The 21509-nt window shown below is 32.5% G+C and overlaps 1 long non-coding RNA gene and 1 pseudogene across 1 annotated transcript; both read right to left on the bottom strand.

The window, feature by feature from the left end:
- Positions 1-263: 263 nt before the first annotated feature.
- Positions 264-7607, bottom strand: LOC115973238 (annotated as a pseudogene).
- Positions 7608-20072: 12465 nt separating this feature from the next.
- LOC115973241 lies at positions 20073-20985 on the bottom strand. Its single transcript, XR_004087664.1, has 2 exons — positions 20913-20985; positions 20073-20624 (listed from the first exon to the last, which is right to left on the bottom strand). It is a non-coding gene; the product is annotated as an uncharacterized LOC115973241 (long non-coding RNA).
- Between the last annotated feature and the right edge of the window lie 524 nt (positions 20986-21509).

Genomic DNA, 21509 nt, shown 5'->3' with positions numbered 1-21509 from the left:
AGTGCACACGCACGCATAAATGTATTAGAACTTCATCAATATAAATATATAAAGGAAAATTATTATTTAACATTATTGGTTATATAAATAATATCCCCACATTCACACAAGGTGTCAATATTTTTTAAGAATATTCACCTTATACATAATATATATAAAAGAGTGTGGGTTGGATGTGAATCAATCAAAACCCATAAAAAAAAATATGATAATTGACTAGTACCCTTTAGGCCTTTAGAGCTAGAAGAATTCTCTTAATTCTTCTATCGTGGAGAGAATTGTATAGCTTTTTTCCCTTCATTACAAGCCTGTGAATTCTCTTCAAGAGATGTTTCATTATTGTTCTCTGCAACAAAAGCTCCGTGACTAATTTCTAACTGAATATCAACTGATTCAACTACTGTTTTCGTGGGAGGAACGAGGGAGAGGCGGCAGAGTGGGCAGGTAGTATGGGTAGTGAGCCAGTAACCAATGCAGTCCTTGTGAAACATATGGCCACGTACTGGTATTTGTTGAAGCCTGTCATCTGTTTGGTAGTTCCCAAGGCATACGGAGCATCTAGCAAAATAAAAAGAGAGGACTATAGGAGGAAGTCGAATATTTTATTTATTTATTATTATTATTTTTCCATTTGAAGGTAAAAGTTATCGTATGCACTATGCAAAGTTAAATTGATATATAACTTTTATAAGATGAATTACACTAATTGCTAAAAAGATAAACTATAAGGGTGGTGCACAACAAAATTTTGATGGGCCCGCAATTTTTTAAACTTAGGTTAATATTGATTTTTGTTTGAAGTTAAAATTTTTTTATTTTAATTTCTTAACTCTTTGACCACATTTAAATTTTTTCATTCAGTTTTTTTTTCCTCGATTTTGTCACCAACCGCCCTTTGCGCCAAAGTATCAATTGCACTGAGTCCAAATCTTCTGTCTCATCAATTATGCTCCACCAATAAAATTTAGACAGCTAACCTCTCTCATTAAATGAAATAACCCTGACTTTAACACTCACGTTACTAAACTAAACGTTAACGTTAAAATCCCTATCTTTTTTTTTTTCTTTTTTTTTTCTGCCGCGGCTTTATTTCTTCTCTGTTCTGGTTTTTGGTTTCTTTTATTTCTCTTCTCCATGTGGTTTGAGTCAACAAGAACTCTTTTGAGTTTTGTCTCTTGCCGTAGCTTTAGTTTTTGATTTGGACTCTTCCCTATATTGTCTCATTATATTCCTTTCTCCCAAAGTGTTTCCAGCTTTTGCTTTTGCTTTTGTATGCCACAGAGGTTCCTTTTGTCCGGTGCAGATTTGCTTCAACTTTTGAGAGACTTCTGCTGAAACAAGCAACCTTCAAGGCTTTCAAGGTTTCTTTTTTTTCTCTTCTCTATGTGGTTGACGTCTCAAGTGTTCATCTTCATCCTCATTTCGCCCCGTTGACAGACACATCCTCACTTCATCTTCAAGTGTTCATCTGCTTCTATTGGTTTCCACAAAGTGACTTGTCTATGGTGATAATGGTGTTTGATTTTTGTTCCATTATAAAACATGTGGAAAGAAAAACGTTTTTGGACGATGTAAAGGTTGTAGTCAGTAAATAATTGGGGTTGCTGGATTTTGTATTTTACATGTTTGTTGAAATTCTTAAATGAGTGACTGGGACAGGAAGCTCCTCCATAGAAGCTCTCTTGTATATATCTTATTGTAGAGATTACACTTTGATTTGAATATATGGATAATATTTTATTTAAATTCCAGATTTCATTATTTTATCAAACTCTATTTGATAAGGACTGACTGGATTAATGGATATGTGCTGAGAATGCTTGGACTGATGTTTTGGTTTTGTGTTTCAATTGAGATAAAGTCGGATATGTCTCAATAGATGTTTTTTTTTTTTTTTTTTTTTTTTTTTTTTTTTTTTTTTTTTTTTTAAGATGAAACTGGACCTATTATGTAGGAACAAAACATTGTATGTAGGAAAAATAGTTTCTACCGAAACAAAAACAGGGGAACCACACCAATTCTGCAGAAACAGAGAAACAATTTTATCTGCTTGAAGTTGTACACATCCCTTGATGATGGTGAATGTTGGGTGCACTGTCCAGCCCACACTTTGTCTTAGCTCATTAAATGAGATTGTTGGAGAATTGGCAAGAAGTCAGCAAAGCAAATTGAACTTGCTGGAGAATCTTGTCCGAAAGAGAAGAATTGAGTTCATCTTTTCCTCTATAATTATATGTACAAAAGTCCAGCAACATTTATGAAGGGATGTACAAAAGTCAAGTCACATAAATGAATAAGTGATGTTAAACTTGTGGGACACGTTGGAAGTAAAAGAAAGAAAAGAAAGAAGCAAAAGGCAAGGGTGATTCGGCTTAGGGAGAGCTGAAGAAAAGAAATTGTTTGAAGCAAAGTCAAGATAAGTTGGCTTGCATTTATTATGACTTGATGTGAAGAGTGTGAAAGGGAGAAAAGAAGGAAAAGATGAAGAAATAAAAGGAGAGGCCATTCGGCTATTTGAAGGGGTGAAGAGTGAAAGAGTGAAGTCCCAAAGTTTGCTTCTCAAGGCTAACCATGCTGTCAGTTGGGTTGCTTGGCTAGCCACTGTGCTTTGGCCATTGCTTGGAGCTATCAAGAAGAGGCTAATCCATAGGCAGGGAGTAAACTTGTCAAGAGAGGCTAGTTACAATTGTACTGTCATGCTAGGCTAATAGGATCTCATATATGAAATTTAAAACCCACCGGTATTTTCTCTATATGGATATGACTTTCAATTGACTCTAGAGTCAAAAACTTTGTCACTACAATTAAAATAGGACTCCATGAACAAAATTAGGCAAGTGCCACAAATACAGAAGTTAAAAGAAGATAATTTTTAAAGGAAGCAGAAGTTTTAGACCTACAAACAAACAAAAAACGATGCTCCTCCCCCAAATACAGAAGTTCAAGGAGCCCATTTGCTAACAAGATCTAACTAAAAGGCACATCTAGAAAACCATAGTAAAAGATAAAAAAATTGCAAAATTAAGTTAATATCTCAATGCATGATCTCTATGGACTTGGAGCGTGGCTGATAAATTCCTACAAGCAATCACACTTCTATCTTCAATTCTATCTTGTTATTCAACATCTTCATAATTTCTTTGATTTCCCACTTTGGGTAATTGTGCCTACATATAAATGTATAACAAATTAGAAATCAATAAAATCAAAGCAAAAAATTAATAATTAAATCAACTTTCATCTAATTACCTGTATCAAGTTCAACATATCAGTAAAGCCAGGTGTATTTAAATTTGTCATGCTATCTTCCTGATACATTTAACAATGAAACAAATAAAAATAAAAGCAAAAAATAAATCAATAAATAAACTTTCATTTAATTACCTGTGTCAAGTTCAGCATATCAGTAAAGCCAGGTGTATTTAAATTTCCCATACTATCTTCCTGATACATTTCACAATGAAACAAATAAAAATAAAAGCAAAAAATAAATCAATAAATAAACTTTCATTTAATTACTTGTGTCAAGTTCAGCATATCAGTAAAGCCAGGTGTATTTAAATTTCTCATGCTATCTTCCTAATACATTTCACAATGAAAATCATATAAATAATTTAGAGAATTAGTACATTCTATTGTCTAACAAATCGTAAGCACAAAGTAACAAAACAAAAAACAAATTTCATACCGGTGTGAGCTGTTGAATATGAGAGGATGCTTTAGTTTGACGTTTTCTCTTTCTTGTAGCTTTCTCTAATGCACCCTTTCTTCTACGAGATGTCCCTACACATGCTTGTCTCCCTTTAAGCTTAATTCCTTTAATTTTATTTCCTTCACAATTAGTAGGCTGCACATTATCATTAGCTTGTTGAGCCTTTGATTTGAAATGAGTGCTCCCAACAGTAGATTCTTCAATTGATAAATTTTTCAAATTTGCCTCTACTTTGTTCAAAGTACTTTCATGAGCATCCAAAGAAATACGAAAAGTCTCATCAGTCAGTGCAACTCTTGCTGCCAAATTAGAATACAATTTAAGCAACACTTTATAACGACTTCCCACATCTGCATTTTGGTCATGTGGTCCTACATGTATATAATTTTTCATTGTAGAACCAACCTTTGCATCTTTTGTCCACCTTTTTAAAATATACTGATTTGGCACCCTTTTACAATTTTGAAGAGATAACACTTTTAAGGCATGGGCACATAAAATTCCAACAAATTCAAATTTATTACAACTACACATCACTGTAGAAGCCAATGAATCAAATTGAACAATGTGTTGGCGAGATTTACAGGGAGAAATAACTTTATATATTACCACAGATCCAACCTCACCCTCCTTATGCAATTCACAATCCCAAGTGAGCCATAATTCACGATTAAACAACTTAAATACTGCAGGAGTATAAACACTTGCTGCATGCTTCAATATTTCTACTGGATATTCTAATGATGGTTTACTTTGAGTTGCTTTAAAATCTGCTCTCAACTCTTCAAAACGTCTATCATCAACCAACCTTTGAAAGTGATAAAAGAAACGCAACAAGTCATAATTATAAGTTATGTACCTTTTAATTTGACTGTTCATACTCTCGCTTCTCTGAGTAGTAGACATATCAACACAAAATGTTTTCCTCCCATAAACCAAAGCCCATTTCTCCCTTAACTCAAATTGTCTTTGCAACCAACTGTTATTCTTTAGATCATATTTATCAAGCATATTATCCCATGCATCTAAAAAATCATCTTCATAGTCATGGTCATATACACAACTACTAAAATCTGCTGCAAAAGTATTGTACCTTCCAAACACTTCTTTGAGGTTCTTAGCTGCATTCTGGTACATATGCCAAACACATAAACGATGATGTGTTTCTGGCCATTGTGAAGCTAATGCCTTTGCCATTGCAGCATCTTGGTCTGTGAGGATAGTCTGTGGTTTCTTACCAAACATTGCTTTCTGAAAAGAATCAAACAACCATATGAAAGTCTCAGATGTTTCATCATATAACAATGCAGCACCAAAGATGATAGTTTGTTTATGATGATTTTCACCAACAAACAATGCAAACGGCCTACCTTCTTTATTTTTTTTTGTAAGTTGTATCAAAGCAAACTACATCTCCAAAATATTCATAATCCAACTTCATTCTACCATTTGCCCAAAAAATATTTGTAATTAGATCATCAAGGTCAACCTGAATTGCATAAGAAAAATTAAGGTCTTCAGATTGCATTCTTTGAAGATATTCAAGTAAGCCTCCTGTATCCCCGTTTTTCATCTCTTCTGTTCATCTTGTACGCAAATAATTATTATAATCCTCAGGAATGAAGCCAAGATTGTCAAGTCCACCTACCCTTCGAGCCATTAGTCCTACACTTGCTCTTGGTGCAATTCCAGAACTATCTGCTAATTCAGCCTCAACAGCTTGGGCTGGATTAATGGACCTTTGAGATCGAAGGAATATACGCTTACGAGGAGAAGCTAAGACATGTGTGTGCTCTGACACAAATTTTACCACACAATATTTTTCACTATATCTACAACTAATTTTCATCTCTGCTTTGCAACCACATCTTGTTTCTGGCCGATGGCATTTCACATTATCATCTCTTTTGTCATTCCCTCGTATACCCTCGCAAGAGCAACAAAAAACTCTATCTAACCATTTACGTGAACCATCTTTATCACCCTTGTGGCCCTTACTTCGCCTAATACTAAATCCAACTACACGCGCATAACTATTATAGAAATCATACGCATCTTGCTCAGTCTCAAACTCAATTCCTAATTTCAGAATCACTTCTTCTTCTACATTGGCATGAATTTTATCGTTGCTATCTATTGATATTGGTTCTGGTTGTTCAACTATCACAAGTGGTGAATCCTCATCTTCAAAATTCAATTTTCGAACCGATTGACTATCAGTCTTAGTATGATAATTGCTATCACTCATGACCTTAATACAAAACAAAAACAAAATAGTTATTTTTTTTAATAAACAACATATATATATATATACACACACACACACGTTAGACACAAACTCACACAAGTATAAGAAAGTTGTTATAAATCCTAAAATAAATTAAAAAAAGAAATTTATTTACATTAAACCAAAAGAAGAGGACTTACTTTGTGACTGAACAATACGTATAAGCCTTGTAGGTTGCTTGTTGCAGTAGGAGCCTCTCAAAAGTTGAAAAAAATCTGCACTTATAGGAGAAAAGGACGTCTGTGTCTTACAAAAACAAAAGCAAAAGCCTGACTTTGACTTTGGGAAAAAGGATTACAATGAGACAAAATAGGGGAAGAGTCCAAATCAATCCCAAAAGCTGCGGCAAGAGACAAACCACATGGAGAAGAGAAAAAAAAGAAACCAAAAGCCGGAACAGAGGAGAAATAAAGCCGCGGAAGAAAAAAAAGAAAAAAAAAAGATAGGGATTTTAACGTTAACGTTTTAGTAACGTGAGTGTTAAAGTCAGGGTTATTTCATTTAATGAGAGAGGTTAGCTGTCTAAATTTTATTGGTGGAGCATGAAGTGGAGCATAATTGATGAGACAGAAGATTTGCACTACTACTGTTGTGAGGAAGATAACGTATTGGAGAGATTCTAATTGAGTTGTTGATATACTTAGTAATATTGGGGGGGGGGGAATATATACGGTATGAATGCAAGATTTTAAAATGATATATATAGAAGGTATCTTCATTTGTAGGTTTCTATGGATTTGTAACTGCTTTTATGAATTTCATAAGATTTGATGTTTCGTTTGACTTAATAGAGATTTTCAATTTTATTTCTTTTACGTATTGATCGGCCAACAACTTGTGATGGTGGTGTAAAGGATCTAAGTATGGTGGATTTTCTGTTGAGGGGAGGGGGGGGGGGTGTGCAACTGGAGGTGAAGGGTGGCTGGCTGATTGGATGGGCTTTTGTTAGTGGAGTTTGGGTTTTGGGTGATGGTTCTTGGTGGTGGGTGTAGAGTTGTGGAGTTTTTTAAAGCAAAAAAAAAAAAAAAAAAACATAAAGTAAGTCCACTCGCAGTGCATCTCCTACGGAGAAGCTCTCCTTGTATACCACAACTGTTAGCATTTCTCTCGTTTCTTTCTTCAAAACCCAATTCAGGCTGCTGAATCACCCAAAAAAAAAAACAAAACATTTGAGAAAGTATGCAGACACACACACTTTGCCATACATTTCACCACAACTTTGATAATATATACATGTGTGTGGTGAAAAAAGTGCTCCATATGCAACTGATGGTTCATCAATCACAATTACACATGTTATCAAGTTGTGACAAAGTGTGTGATCCTAAAAAAATTACAAATATATTCACACTGCGCACAGAATGGATTAACAAATTTTTTTGAACAGAGACAAATACTAATTAATGATACCTTGGAAATGTCATTATTATTGCTTTCTGAAGATGCTAATCCTGACTCAAGACCTCTCTGACGACGAAGGTAGTAAAAGTAGAATAAGAGAAGGATGGTAGCAATGGAGATTGGTACGAGGACAATAAATGCTTGTTCCCTCTTCTGTATAGTTGAAGATCTTGAAATTGTAGATGGATCTGAATGGACATAAGACATCTCTACTGGAGAACTCCAAATACAGCTTAAAATTTTATAGACATGAAAAGGTTTTAGGAAAATCATAGAAGAGAAATCAACTTTAGAGATTAATTTAATAGCAATAGAAGAGAAGAGGTGTTGTAATTCTATATAAAGAATGAAAAATAAATAAAAAATTCTACTTACTCCAAATATAGCTTAAAATTTTATAGACATGAAAAGGTTTTAGGAAAATCATAGAAGAGAAATCAACTTTAGAGATTAATTTAATAGCAATAGAAGAGAAAAGGTGTTGTAATTCTATATAAAGAATGAAAAAAAAAAAATTCTACTTATTTTTGATATCTTGTTTGTGGAACTTATTTTCAATGGTATACAATAAAAGACTTGGTTTAGGTTTAGTGCATCCAGTGTACTAAACTCAGTTAGATGGTGACACGTGTCCAAAAGTGGACACATGTCATCATCTCAACAGGTCCAGTACTACTGGACACTGGACCTAAACTTGACCTTACAATAAATTAGAAAAAAAAAAAAAAACTTTAAAATTTTGTATATGAACTATGAAGCAAATAAGCTCAATAAATTAGGAAAAAAAAAAAAAAAAAACCCCTACCACGAATGAGCAGCTGATATTATTTGTTGTTTTTAAAGGAGATGTTGATTGTTGAGGGGTCTAAAGACTCTAATCCTCTTTGCCCGCTTGAAATGTGTAAAACAAAAGATGTTACTAATTTTTTTCCCTATAAAGCTATACATACATATATATATATATATATATTTTTTTTTTTTTTTGAGAAATAATTACAACATGCTGCTAACCCCGCAGCTCAAACCCTTTCCCCCTAGACCCCCAAGCACTTTGTGTATGGGGAGGTGCCAAAAGCTATACATATATGAATCAATGGGCAAAAGATTTTCTACGCGGCTTCAATTAATTCAAGCATAAGTAAAATTTCATCCAAATTAAAACCGGCCTCGTACTAATAAATAAATAAACAAGTTGGAGTTTACAACTTTACATAAGAAGATCTTTTTGAAATCAGGGAGTCTTCTGATACAGAGAAAGGTTATTTTAGTTCTCGTCTCTAAGGGCATGTTTGGTACATTGTAATAGATGTTGTAATGTAATAGCTATTTCTAAGGAGTAGCTATTCAATTGTTTGGTTATGCTCTTATTACAGGGAATACTCATTCCTACTGAATAGCTATTCTTTAAAATGATGAATAACTATTCTTTATCAAAAGCTATGTAATAACTATTCCTTAACCTATTTAGTTTTCTTTTAAAATAAAATTCCTAAAATGCCCACACAAAAAATTGCCGCTGTTTATTGCTAAATTAGGTTCTCTTTATATAGAAATTAAAAGGTATGTAAAGTTATGTGGCTGATTTCTTCCACCTATTAAAATTAAAATTTCCAACAAAATATGTTCATATTGCAAAGATCACCCACAGTGGATTAACATCCATGAATTTCCAAAGCAAAACCCATATATATCAATCAAAATTCAAGTCTCCAAAATGCTTCAAAACTATCCATATTCGTATGATAAGCAATTGTTCTTGGTAGATTCTAGAACTCTTATTTGCCAAACCCTCTATAAAATTAAGGCGAAAAGCACATTTTAGTCCCTACATTTTCAGGCGATTCCCATTTTAGTCCCTAAATTTTATTTTTACCGCTTTTAGTCCCTATTTTGAAAAACGCTTCCCGTTTTGGTCCCTGCCATTACTCATTTAACATAATTATCCTATGTGGCAAACGGTCCAACAGTAAATGCTGACGTGTTCATTAAAATAATATTAAAAAAATTATTTACATTTTTAAAAATGCCACATCAGCAATTTAATTTTTTTTAAAAAGCCACGTCAGATGAAAATAATATAAAAATTTATAACCTAATTATTTTTTTTTAAAAGAAAAGAAATTAGTTAAATTAATTTTTTTCTTTTTTCGGAAGAACATGAAGAACTCAGAACTATGTGTTCTTCATTTTCTTTGTGTTCTTCCCCCAAAAGATTGACTCATATTCTTAGCAAATTAACCCTTATTTTCTTCCCTTTTCTTTGTCTTCCTTTTCTTTTTCTTTTTTTTTTTCTTTTTTCTTTTTTCATGTATTTCCTTGGCATCCAAACCCAAAAAATTTTCACACACTCAAAAGAAAACCTTCAAACCGGTTCCCCTCCCTTCTAAATCTCAAACCTTCCTCTCTCTTCCAAAACTCTCACAACTCTTTCAACCTCCATGGCCGGCCTCCTCTACTCATCGCCAGTACCGCCACCACTACAACCAGCGGTGGTTCTCTTCTTTTCTTTCTCTGAAACGACCTACTCTCTCTATCACGATTCGCTCAAACTCAGACCCAAATGGCTCAAACACTCTCTAACTCACAGATCGTTGTCTCTCTATCCCAGATCGGTAAGTCTCTCTCTTTCATCTCTCTATCTCTCAGCTCAGTGGTGTAGATCATGGTGGAGATGTGCATTCCGATGGTGGGTTTGGGGATTGTGAGTTTTGTTGATCTGGGTTTGTGGTGTATGTTGATTTTTAGGTTTGTGGTGTATGTTGTATTCCGATGTTGATTTATAGGTCTGTGGATAAGGATGATGATTGCATGGATCGGGTTGAGTTTGAAGTGAAAACCCAGTTCTCTCTCTCTAAACCCATGTATGAAAACCCAAAATTTCTCTCTCTAAATTGATGGCCGAAACCAATGTTGGCTTTCTCTCAAAACCCATAGGCTAACTAAATCGGCGGCTTCAGATCTGGGGTTAAAGGTGTGTGGGTTGTCGAATTTAAGGTTGTGTGGTTGTTTATGGTTTGGTTGTGCATGGAGGCCGAAAATCTGGGTTTGAGTTTTGTGTTTTTTGTGTTTGGTTTCAAAGCATAAGAAAATCTGGTTGAATGTTTGTGTTTTGTAAATTTTTATGGGCATGTCTTTTTATTTTGTAAATCTGAGTGATTTTATGGGTTTGGTTGCTAAGAAAATGCAAGAAAAGAAAAGTAAAATTTTAATTTTTAATTTTTAGGGCAAGCATAGTTGGGGAAGAAAATGAAGAACACATGGTTCTGAGTTCTTCATGTTCTTCCAAAAAGAGAAAAAAATTAATTTAACTTATTTTTTTTTTTAAATAATTAGGTTAGAAATTTTTATATTATTTTTATCTGACATGGTTTTTTTTAAAATTAAATTGCTGATGTGGCATTTTTAAAAATATAAATAATATTTTTAATATTATTTTAATGAACACGTCAGCATTTACTGTTGGACCGTTTGCCACGTAGGATAATTCTGTTAAATGAGTAACAGCAAGGACCAAAACGAGAAGCATTTTTCAAAATAGGGACTAAAAGCGGTAAAAATAAAATTTAGGGACTAAAATGGGAATCACCTGAAAATGTAGGGACTAAAATATGCTTTTCACCTAAAATTAAAACCCAGTCCTATAAAATAGTTCAAGACTATTATGGTTCCATGCTGAATAAAAAAATAATATTCTGAAACTTTGTTATCATATCATGAACATCATGCTCTTTAAACATTTATGGAGTTATAAATTTTGAACAAAGGAGACGTATATTATTTAATATTTTTTCCCAATTTATACATAATAAATTGTTAAGCTAGAGCTATAAAAGTGAAAATATAAATTTATAAATAAGGGTAATTTAGTAAATTAGACTTAAATATAATTTCATTTAAGGTTTTATTCATGTGTTGTCACCAAACAAATGAATAGTAATAGTTATTCCATTACACTTTATTGTATCTCTTGTAATACTAATTCTTAATACATTGTAATCATCATTACATTGTACCAAACATACCCTAACTTTTGGAGCAATGAAAAGCTCTCTTCTTACTATTGGTTTTTTTTTTTTTTGATAATCATAAGTGAATAGAAAAATTTGAACTTTAGACATCTTTATTAAAGACAAAAACAGGTATCAATTGAGCTACAACCTACAAGTCTTTTGGTTACTTTTGAATTTTTTAATCATTGTATAAGTGCGAAAGTCCTGGCATGCAAAGACATTGAAAGTCCTGGCGTGCAAAGACATTGAAAAGAACATGGACAAGTATAATTTGATTGGTTGAACTTTAATAATATAATATATATATATATATATATCTCTAAAAATTGAAGCGTAACATTTATTATTGTTACGTTTCAATTGAGCTATATCAGCAGTTACGTTATTATCTTTTTTGTTTCCAATTTTTCCTATATATATATTTAAACATTTTCTCATTTAAGGTAACTTAAAAACTACATTATTTAAAAATTAAAATATCTTTTAACCATTATTTTTATTATTAATTTTTCAAAACTCTCCCTTCCTTTTACCTCTTCATCTCCCTACTACTTTCTACATTAACATCATCCTCTATCTACCCTTTTATCTTCTTTTATTTTGACTTTTCCTATTTATTCTCAACATCTTATTATAAATTTGACATTTTCTTTTCTGTTTTATGCATAGTTTTCTTCCTTAAAGGTTACTTCTCTCTCTCTCTCTCTCAATTTGTTTTTCATTTTTTGTTTGATTTTTTCATTTTATTGTATCCATACTTTAGGTTGATGAATTTTTGTGTTAATTAGAATTCTACTTTGGGTTGATGTGATTTAGTTTTGTGTTATAGGTTGTTATATTTTTTATTCTCTTTGATTATTAAATACTATCCTACTGCATTACACATATAGTATATATTTTATTATATTATATGTATATTGCTATATAATTTGATGTTTATTGCTATATATTTTATTTTTACTCTTTTTTCTTCTCATCTTATTTTATTCAACATTTAAATTCAGTCACATCCTTCGTACTATTAAATTATGCAGCACAAATCAAGAAAATGACTAGACACACGCCTGCCTTCCTTTAGAGAAATCAAAATATTTGTGTGATAAAAGGTCATATAATTTATAGTTTAGATAGCACTCTTTGAATGTGTCTAGGCCTACAGATTGAGCAATTTGTAGATTTTTTATCTTTTATTTTTATAAGAGCAAATTGTAGACTTAAAAGGCTATTGAGAATGGATTTTTTGATTCAAGACTAGAAAAATATGGACTACTGTATATCATTTAGATAAAAACCTTTATCATAGATATGTTAATTTTTTTCCCACAAATTTAAATCACACAAACTTAATAATTTTATATTATGTGTTAGTATCGTCTCTGCTTCTTCTTCTCTTCTCAAAAATATTATGTATAATCTTTAAAGAATGCCAACAATATTGATCTTATGGGAAAGGTTACATAAAAAAATTGAGAAAAAAAATGTTTTATATTACAATCTACTAAAAATGATTTTTAAATATTTAAATCTTTTCTATTTTTTATATAATTGACATATTTTACAGCTACAAAATGTGGTAACTTAAATCTTAATATTCTTAAGTTGTTTCGACAAAAACAAAAAAATTAAAAAAAAAAAGTTGTCACAAAAGAGGAGTTCATGTAAATTTTTTTGCAAAATGAAATATCTATTCTGTAAGACTACCAAACTTGTTAATTTGCAAAAGATGGAACCACTTGCAACAATATTTGTATAGTTATATAGTTCCAGCTAAAGCAATCAAGCATACTTTTAATCTTTAAAAAATACATATCTACCAATGGCTAAACGTCCATCTTGGGTAGTTTTAACTTTTCATATAATTTTACCTTTACATATTCATCTATTTTTAATTATATTTTTTTATAAAAAATATTTAATTTAGATATATATGTGTGTGTATATATATATATATATATATATATAAGAGTAAACAATGAAATAATGATTCATGAATAATCAAAAACCAAAAAAAAAAAAAAAAATCTAGACATATTTATCTTGTGCAGTTGTAACTTTACATATGATTTTGCATTTATATATTCATCTACTTTAATTTAGATGTTTATAACTAAATAATGAAATTTGTGGGTGCCTGAGGACCGAGGATGAAGTTGAAGAATTGCACTATTGGTGTGGGGATGCCATGGGCCCGAGGAGGAAGGTTACTTGAGGAGAGGACGAGATGAGTCAAAAGGACTCTGAGGCATTCCAAGTGGGAAGAGGGGTTTGATGAGAGAGAATCAGTGATCATAGGAAAAATTTCTAGTTTGGAGTAGCTTGTTGCCTCTGCATTAAATGATGGACAACAGTTTTATTAGCTGCATTGATAAAGAAGTGGCCTGAATAGTGTAAGTCACAACTAAGCAAACTCCTTCCACCGCCTTCTTCAGATGTAAAAAGTGACAAGTGTCAGGAGGGGAGGTTTGTTAGGTAAAGATGAAAGGTTGAGATATGAGGGAGGGAAAAATATATAAGAAAAAGGGGATCCAAACACAAGCATCAAGATATAGAAAAGAAACAATAAGAACACTCAGAGAAGAGAGTGAATAGTAACATTTCTTGTATAATTGTGGCCTCCTCAAGTAGGCTTGTAGGGAGACATTTGCTCATTTGTTCTATAATTTTGGCCATTTCTTCCTTATTTTCATCCTTGGGCAGAGCCCTCTCTTGCTGTTTGTTTCCCTCTCTTACAAATTTTATTGATTTGGACCAAAGTTGAACTGTACAACCCACTATTCTGAGTGGGCTTGGGCCGCCAGTTTTCCTGGTCCTTACAAAATCTATAAACAAGGTAATTAAAACAATCCTATTTCTACAATTCAAAAAGTCACAATTTCTTATTTAAAAAAAAGACCTTTTACATTTCCTTGGATTTTTATTTTTTACTTTGACATACCACTAACCTAACCACTTCATACATTTAAAAAAAAAATTTAAGGCTCATTACTACTTCCGTTAAGATATTATGAATGTCTTAATTGATTGAGACTAAACTAGAGAAATGCCTTTCATATTTCCTTGAAAATTCAAAAGGAAAAAAAAACCTTTGACATACCGCTAACGTAACTACATCTATAACTATTTAAGTCATCCATGATATCTATTTCTTATTGATAACCATAAAAATTACAACTAACATACAAAGTAATAAAGAATAAATGAAGGAAGGAAAAAAATGAAATCAAACGTCAATTAGTAACCTTTATTTGGAAAATAAAAAAATTGTTCAAGAGGAATAAGAAATAAAATAGAGATGACTATACAGAGGACAGTTAAAACTTTATAGTGCAATAAAATCAACCATTAGATTCACCTAATTAAATCAATAACCAACAATTAAATATAATAATATAAAATTTAACTTAAAACCAATCAAACTCTTATTTAATGTCTATGTTATGCAAATCATTAGTCAATAAATATATGATAATGGTAAAAAAAGTTATAAACAAGATGATGAAAAAAAAAATGATAAAACTATTTTTTTTTTAAAAACTCTTTATAAAGTTTAGGGACTAAAATAATATTTTACCTAAAAAGTTATCACGTGCAACGCACGGGTCTGTAACTAGTAATATATAAAGGCAAAAACACTTTTCTAGTCTTCATATTTTGGGTGTATTTTTTTTTTTTTTGGCCCTAATGTTTGAATACTTTCAATTTGGTCCTTGAGTTTTTCAATAATTCTCATTTTAATCCTTGCTATCATCTCAATGATAAAAAACTACTATACACTTTCTTTTATTTCTCTTTCTAGCCAATCCAACACACAACAAATATAGAGAAAATCTCAATATAAACACTACCCAAAAAAAAAAAAAAAACCCATTTCTTTCTTTTATAGGTTAGAAAAAAATCATGTTGAGAATTTGATAAACTAAGAAATGAATTTGTTTGGCTATATGAAAGCTTAGATTTTTTAAGAACAAAAACGCCTTCAATTCATGAACAAGCCAATTAAAATCCTTGACCGCTCCCTTGTCTCCAAAAACTTTTTTACATGACCAATCCTTTGGAGAGATTGCAGAGAAAAGAACCTGATCCATGTGATCCGCAAACTTCTACTTAAACTAAGAAAGGCAGAAGAAAATTCAAAACCCCATAAATGGGAGTATTAAAATTATGGACAAAACTTTGGTACAATACTCAAGTGTTGTTTCTTCTTAGGACAAAACTTAAGTACTGTACCTAAGTTTTGCCCTAAAATTATGGGGTAATTGCAGTAAATTCACAGTTTTGTTTGTCTCTAGTAACCTATCTTTGTTAAAAATATGGGTATATATGTATTTTTACCATGTTTCTCTCTCCCAAGACACAAATAAAAATAAAAACACGAGAAACAAGATCAAGAAAAAAAAAAATTTGTTGACTTTTGGTTGCAAACCATTCTACCTCGTTGACTTGAAGTTGATCAGTCTCCAAAATACCCATAAAGTTAAAAAAGATAAGTTCTTTTGCTTCTGTTTCAAAAAGGGTAGAGGAACTAATCTCATTATCAGTTGTGAAAGTTTTTGACTTGGCCTATGAGTATGTGATAATTCCATTGTAATTTGACTCTTCTCTTCATCTTCTCCTTCTTGGGTTTTCTAAAAAGCAAACTCATGGGTTTCATGGTAGTAGTGACTGAGATTTCTTCCTTCTCAAAGTTGTGAGAAACAAAGGGTTTCATGGGTTTTGAGAATTATGAATGTTAAATATATTTTTGTGGAAGTTGATTTGGGTTTGATTTTTTTGGTGTATGTTCTTCATGTTCAAAATTTGTGTGAATTGAGGAAGAGGAAAATACCACTTTTTGATCTTTTTTTTTTTTTTTTTTTTTTTTGAGAGAGAGAGACATAAAAGAGTAGCAAAAATACATATTTACCCAATTTTTAATTGAGGTGGGTTACAAAAGACAAATGGAGCTTACCTCAAGTAGGTAAAGCAACATTTTTAAACCATGAGTAGGAAAAGTGATTTTAGGCCAAACCAGAAGTGAGTTTAAGCTTAGAATTTGACTAAATTCTTTAAAACACGCAATTGATGAAGAAGTTGATTCAAACCTAATTCCACTAACCCAGGATGTCTCTTCAAAAATATACAAAACCCCAAATTCAAACAAGACAAAGACATTCAAGCATTTGAATTCATTTGACAATGGCATGATGAGTCGAATGTTGAGCTCCACTCTGTGTGTGTTCACGTGAGAGGTTTGATTGGAGTTTGATTTTGGGGGGATTGTATTTTTTTGCCTTTATTTTATGTGCAAAAATCTCAATTTTACTTTAAAAATGTCAAAATCCATATTCTTTACAATAGGATCATAGGGAAGCCAAAAATAATTTGATTTGTCCAATTTTACATCTCTAAATCAAACTAACTGAAATGGTGAAATAATCCTAATTGGTCAAACTTTGAATGAGTTGACTAGCAGTCAAATGAGGTCAAGATTTTACTAAATCATCAAATTTCATCATTTTACATTAGGATTCATATTTTCAAATAGTTTCCACAAGTTTGACCATAGTCAACTCGAGTTTGACCAAAAATTTGAAAGTATCTTGACAAATTTAAGCTCATATTGTAGGAAGTTGAATTTCCATTAAAATTGACTACTCATGGGACCAAATTAGATTTAAATCAGGCAAGAGATTGCAAAGACAACGAAAAGGTGCCAAATTGCCAAGGCAAAAAACATTGAGAGAATTGAAAAAGGGTGATGCTAAAAGTTGTTTTGATGCTATTAAAGAAGGTTGCTCCACCGCTACTTGACCTATCCAATTAGTAATTTGCGATGTTGTAGACTATAAGAATTTTTTTGTTATTTGTAATTTTAATTGGGTAAGGAGAGAGCTTAATTTTGTAGTCCATTGTCGAGCTAAATTTGTAGCTATTCATAGATCTTCTGTTTGTTGTAATTAGCATCTTCTTCTTGCTGTAGTCTTGGATGGCTGTAGGCAGGATGTTGCTTTTGTTTAGATTGAATAATATTCTTGGTTTTTTAGCCAAAAAAAGATAATAATAAAAACTAGTAAAGATTTTTATTGTTGAATAAGGAATATGGGTTTTGGTCCCACCCATATTAAAAAGAAATTAGTTAGTGTCTTAACATGATGATATAAAACAATTGTTGTCTGCAGGCTCAATTTGTAGAAGTTGAGCTTGATGCATTTGCAACTATATCCTTAGTTTCTAGCAATAGCAACTCTAATGGGGATCTTTCTGGCCTTGTTGATGATTGCAGGGATCTGCTGTTGCAGCTACCTCAGGTTAAGGTGTCTCATTGTTTCAGAGAAGCCAACTGCTGGGCTGATGCTTTAGCAAGAATGGGCTCTTCTCATGTTGATGTTTCTTTGCGTTTTGTTTCCCCTCCTCCTCATGTTATCCCCCTTTTTTGTGCTGATTTGCGGGGATTGTTTCGTTCCAGACTTGTACCCGCTGATTTATAATATGTTTCCCTTTTTGCCCAAAAAAAAAAAAAAACAATTGTCATAAAACAAATGCGAAAGCCGAAAGGTATCAAATCATGTCAATATCTATAAAAATAGATTGTATAAGCGGTTCCAGCAGATGGTAAATGGTCAACAAATCATAGGGATTTCTATTTTTATTAAGTACATTTGGGTTTTGCTAATTATCTTTTTATATGTGGAAGGCCAGTTGTATTTGCTAAGTCACTATCTGCACTATAGGTTCATTTTCAGATGTGCACTAAGCTTTTAACGCATAAGTTAATGGGGTTTGAGCCAAGCAATATGTCCACTCTAGTAGTAGTATGAATGCTGAATAAATTTCGGTGCGAATGAAGTTATAATCTAGTGGGAAAAACTAAACTACCCTTTAACTTTTGATCAATTTGAAACTGAACTTCAGAGATTCCAATTTGTCGTTATCTCTAAAGGTTCTATAATTCGTGAAAATTGCAATTTGTCTAATGTCTCGCTTCTGTTACTTGAACTATTTGGAAAGTGAATATTCCTTATTTCATTTCTAGCCTTTGCTCATCTTCCAACTTTGTTTAGGAAAATGGATTTTTGTGACTTGTGGAGGATTAGGTTAGGACCGAATGGATTTTTGAGTAGGAGAGGCCAATTCCTATGCATATATATTTCTTTTTGTCTTGAGAACTACATCTCTAGGATTGCACAAGCAGGATCAGTATGCCTTTTGCTCTCCTTTTCCTCTTCCTTTAATTTTCTTGATCTGCTTGGTTGAGGGTGCTTTAATTTTTATTATTTTATGAGTTGAATGATATGGTTTGGGTCTAGTTAGGCTACAGTGATGATTATTTGAGGCTTAGGTAGAAAAACAGGTTGATTTGATCAAATTGATTCAAGTTTCGGCTTTAATATGCCCTTGGCATTGTTCCGAGGGTAAAGAATGCATACGCAGCCATCTAGATGTGTACATATCCATCCCTTGCAAGCTTGCATATATACCAGTTGGCATTGAGCCTACTTAATTATGCATGAACAAACCATCTGTTTGCAGCCTTGCTGGTAAGGCAGCGTTTGGTTGCACCAAAATTTGGTGTTGGCTTTGATAAACTAATATTTTCTCAAGACAAAGGTTGCATGGTTCCTACTAATTCCACGAGCAAGAAGTATAAAAGAAAACTATCAAAGCAAAAATAAAAACTATGGAAAAGTACAAAAGCATCCCCTGAACACTGATGCTGCTAGTGCAAACGTTGGGTCCCTCCAGCCTCACCATGGTATAAGGTGAACACTGATGCTGCCATTTTCTCTGCAACAAACTCTGTAGGAATTGGTGTTGTGATCCGTGAAGCACCTGCCACTGCCCCTTGGCTCTATTGAAGCTGAAGAAAAAGCAATGGATGAAGCCGTACTTTTTGCTTGGGATATCGGGATCCGAGATGCTATCTTCGAAGGAGATTCATGCATCATCTCTCATGCTCTCTCGGTTCGGCCTCTCCCGGTCTTTATTGCAGGAGTTTATATCGTTTTAGGTTCTACATGTTCAGCACCTAGGAAACAAACCAGCTCATATTTTGGCAAAACATACTAAAGGAATTGATTCTTTTGTAATTTGGATAGAAAAAAATCCATCCATTATTGAAGATTCAGGATGCTAGGTATTTCTCTTCATCTAAATAAAGTTTTCGTTTTTCCCATAAAAAAAAAAAAAAAAAAAAAAATCCCCTGAAAATGAGATTCCGTTCATTGGAATTTGAACACATCAAACTCCGGATGAGCCGTGGGCAACCAATTAGTTAACCGGTTGTTTCATAATATATGGATATGCTCACGGTTCCTTCAAAGAAAGTAACAATTCAAACAAATTAAATTAACATGCATGAATTACACCTAGTTACAAGTTTCTTACCAGCCATTCAATTCAAAAAATGAATGTATAACTGTGTGTAACAGTTTTTATCCTTACTCTCTATAATTATTATTTTTTATTATTAAGTCAAAACATCAATTGATTTTTGATATAGGAGGAGATTGAATTTCAAATTTTTTATTCAATTATAAGAGATTTTATTAGTCGAGCATTAAAACTTACCTAGTTAAAATAATATTAAAAAGAGAAAAATTAAGAAATAAGGTACGTCAAAACAAATCTCCAAGCAAATATCTAATTTAAGTATAAGAATTCTGGTGGTTGGTATTAAATGATATTGCCAAAACTGGGCTTGTAAATCCAATTTCGAGGGTGTTGTTTGATAGAGATCTTCCTATGACAGTTAAAACCTCTACTAGCTCGAATTTGCAATAAAGCTAAATGGAATCTCTATTGTGTTGTTTTTTTGTTCTTGTGTCAACTGCTGGGTCTGTTTTCTGGCTTCTTTGTTTATTTAGCAATAGTACATGCTCTTTGAAAACCCACAAAGAAAAAGAAGAGGATAAATGCGCATATATATATTAGACCATAGAGACAATAAGTCTCACTTGTTTTATTTTTATTATTTATTTTTGCCACACATCCAATCTCATTATTTGCAAGCATATTGGAGATTGTAAAGAGCGTGTGAATCGTCTGTTCCATCAATTACAGTAAGTAGAAGTTCCATCAGAGAGGTAGAGGGTGCAGCCTGGAGCAAAACAGCAGTTGCAGGCCGGATCAAGCTTCTGATTCCCTGATGATGGGCAGGTCATATACGCATAGTCCAAGCAAATATCTGGGCAAAGTTTCGCAGCATTTGTCGGATTAACTCCCAATAGAATTGTACCTGACAATATTAACAAGAAAATTCTTTTTTAAAATACTACTAGGAAGTTGTTTTCTCTTATGGAGGTAAGCAGGTTGCACCTAATGCAAGCAGTTGCAAAGATAGATGCGAACAATTTGAACATGCATATATGTGGTATTGTAATAGTAGTGACAATCCTAAAATCATTTATAGAAACAACAAAATAATAAAATTATACAGACAAAGGATGGACATAATTGAACTCATTAGAAGTCAAACCAATAATTATGATTTTGAGCTTATCACAAATGACAAATTGGATCATACCGCAAAAAAGAAGAACCATTATTCCAATTTTGTGTCCCTCCATGTTTTCCATAACATTTTTGAGGGGTTAACATCGCATATTTATAGAAATTCTTAAAAGAATATATATATATATATAGAGAGAGAGAGAGAGAGAGAGAAGAAATTGGTATATGCAACTCGTATTTGAAATTGTCTCAAGTGGATATCATACAAGCTAATCAGATGGCTTAGGTAACCTTTATTCAAAGTCAACATTATCTACAATCATGAATCATCTTAGACTAGTGTAAAAGCATTGTAACTGTGAAGTGGGCAATATCATTCCCTCAGAAGCAAACAGATATTATTGTTTTTATTTCTTCAACGCTCTAGTTTCTTGACTTTGATGAAGTTGGTGGGCATGGTTTCGTGCACAACTAGGATAGGACTTAGCTTCGAGTAGTATTTGTATACTCTATCCATTGCCGTGTAGGACAAGTACTAATCGGCCTTGTATGATGTATCACACTTAAAATACTTCATCCACGCCTAAATTCTAGCATACACATAACTTTGGTCAACTGTACACAGATTTAGGGAATCAAGAACTCATAGGTGGGCTAGTTGTGGTGAGAG

The sequence above is a fragment of the Quercus lobata genome, unplaced genomic scaffold, assembly GCF_001633185.2.
Source record: "Quercus lobata isolate SW786 unplaced genomic scaffold, ValleyOak3.0 Primary Assembly Scq3eQI_163, whole genome shotgun sequence".
NCBI classification, from domain to species: Eukaryota; Viridiplantae; Streptophyta; class Magnoliopsida; order Fagales; family Fagaceae; genus Quercus; species Quercus lobata.
The sequence above is the reverse complement of the archived record's forward strand: the minus strand, read 5'-3'. Positions and strand labels throughout refer to the sequence as shown.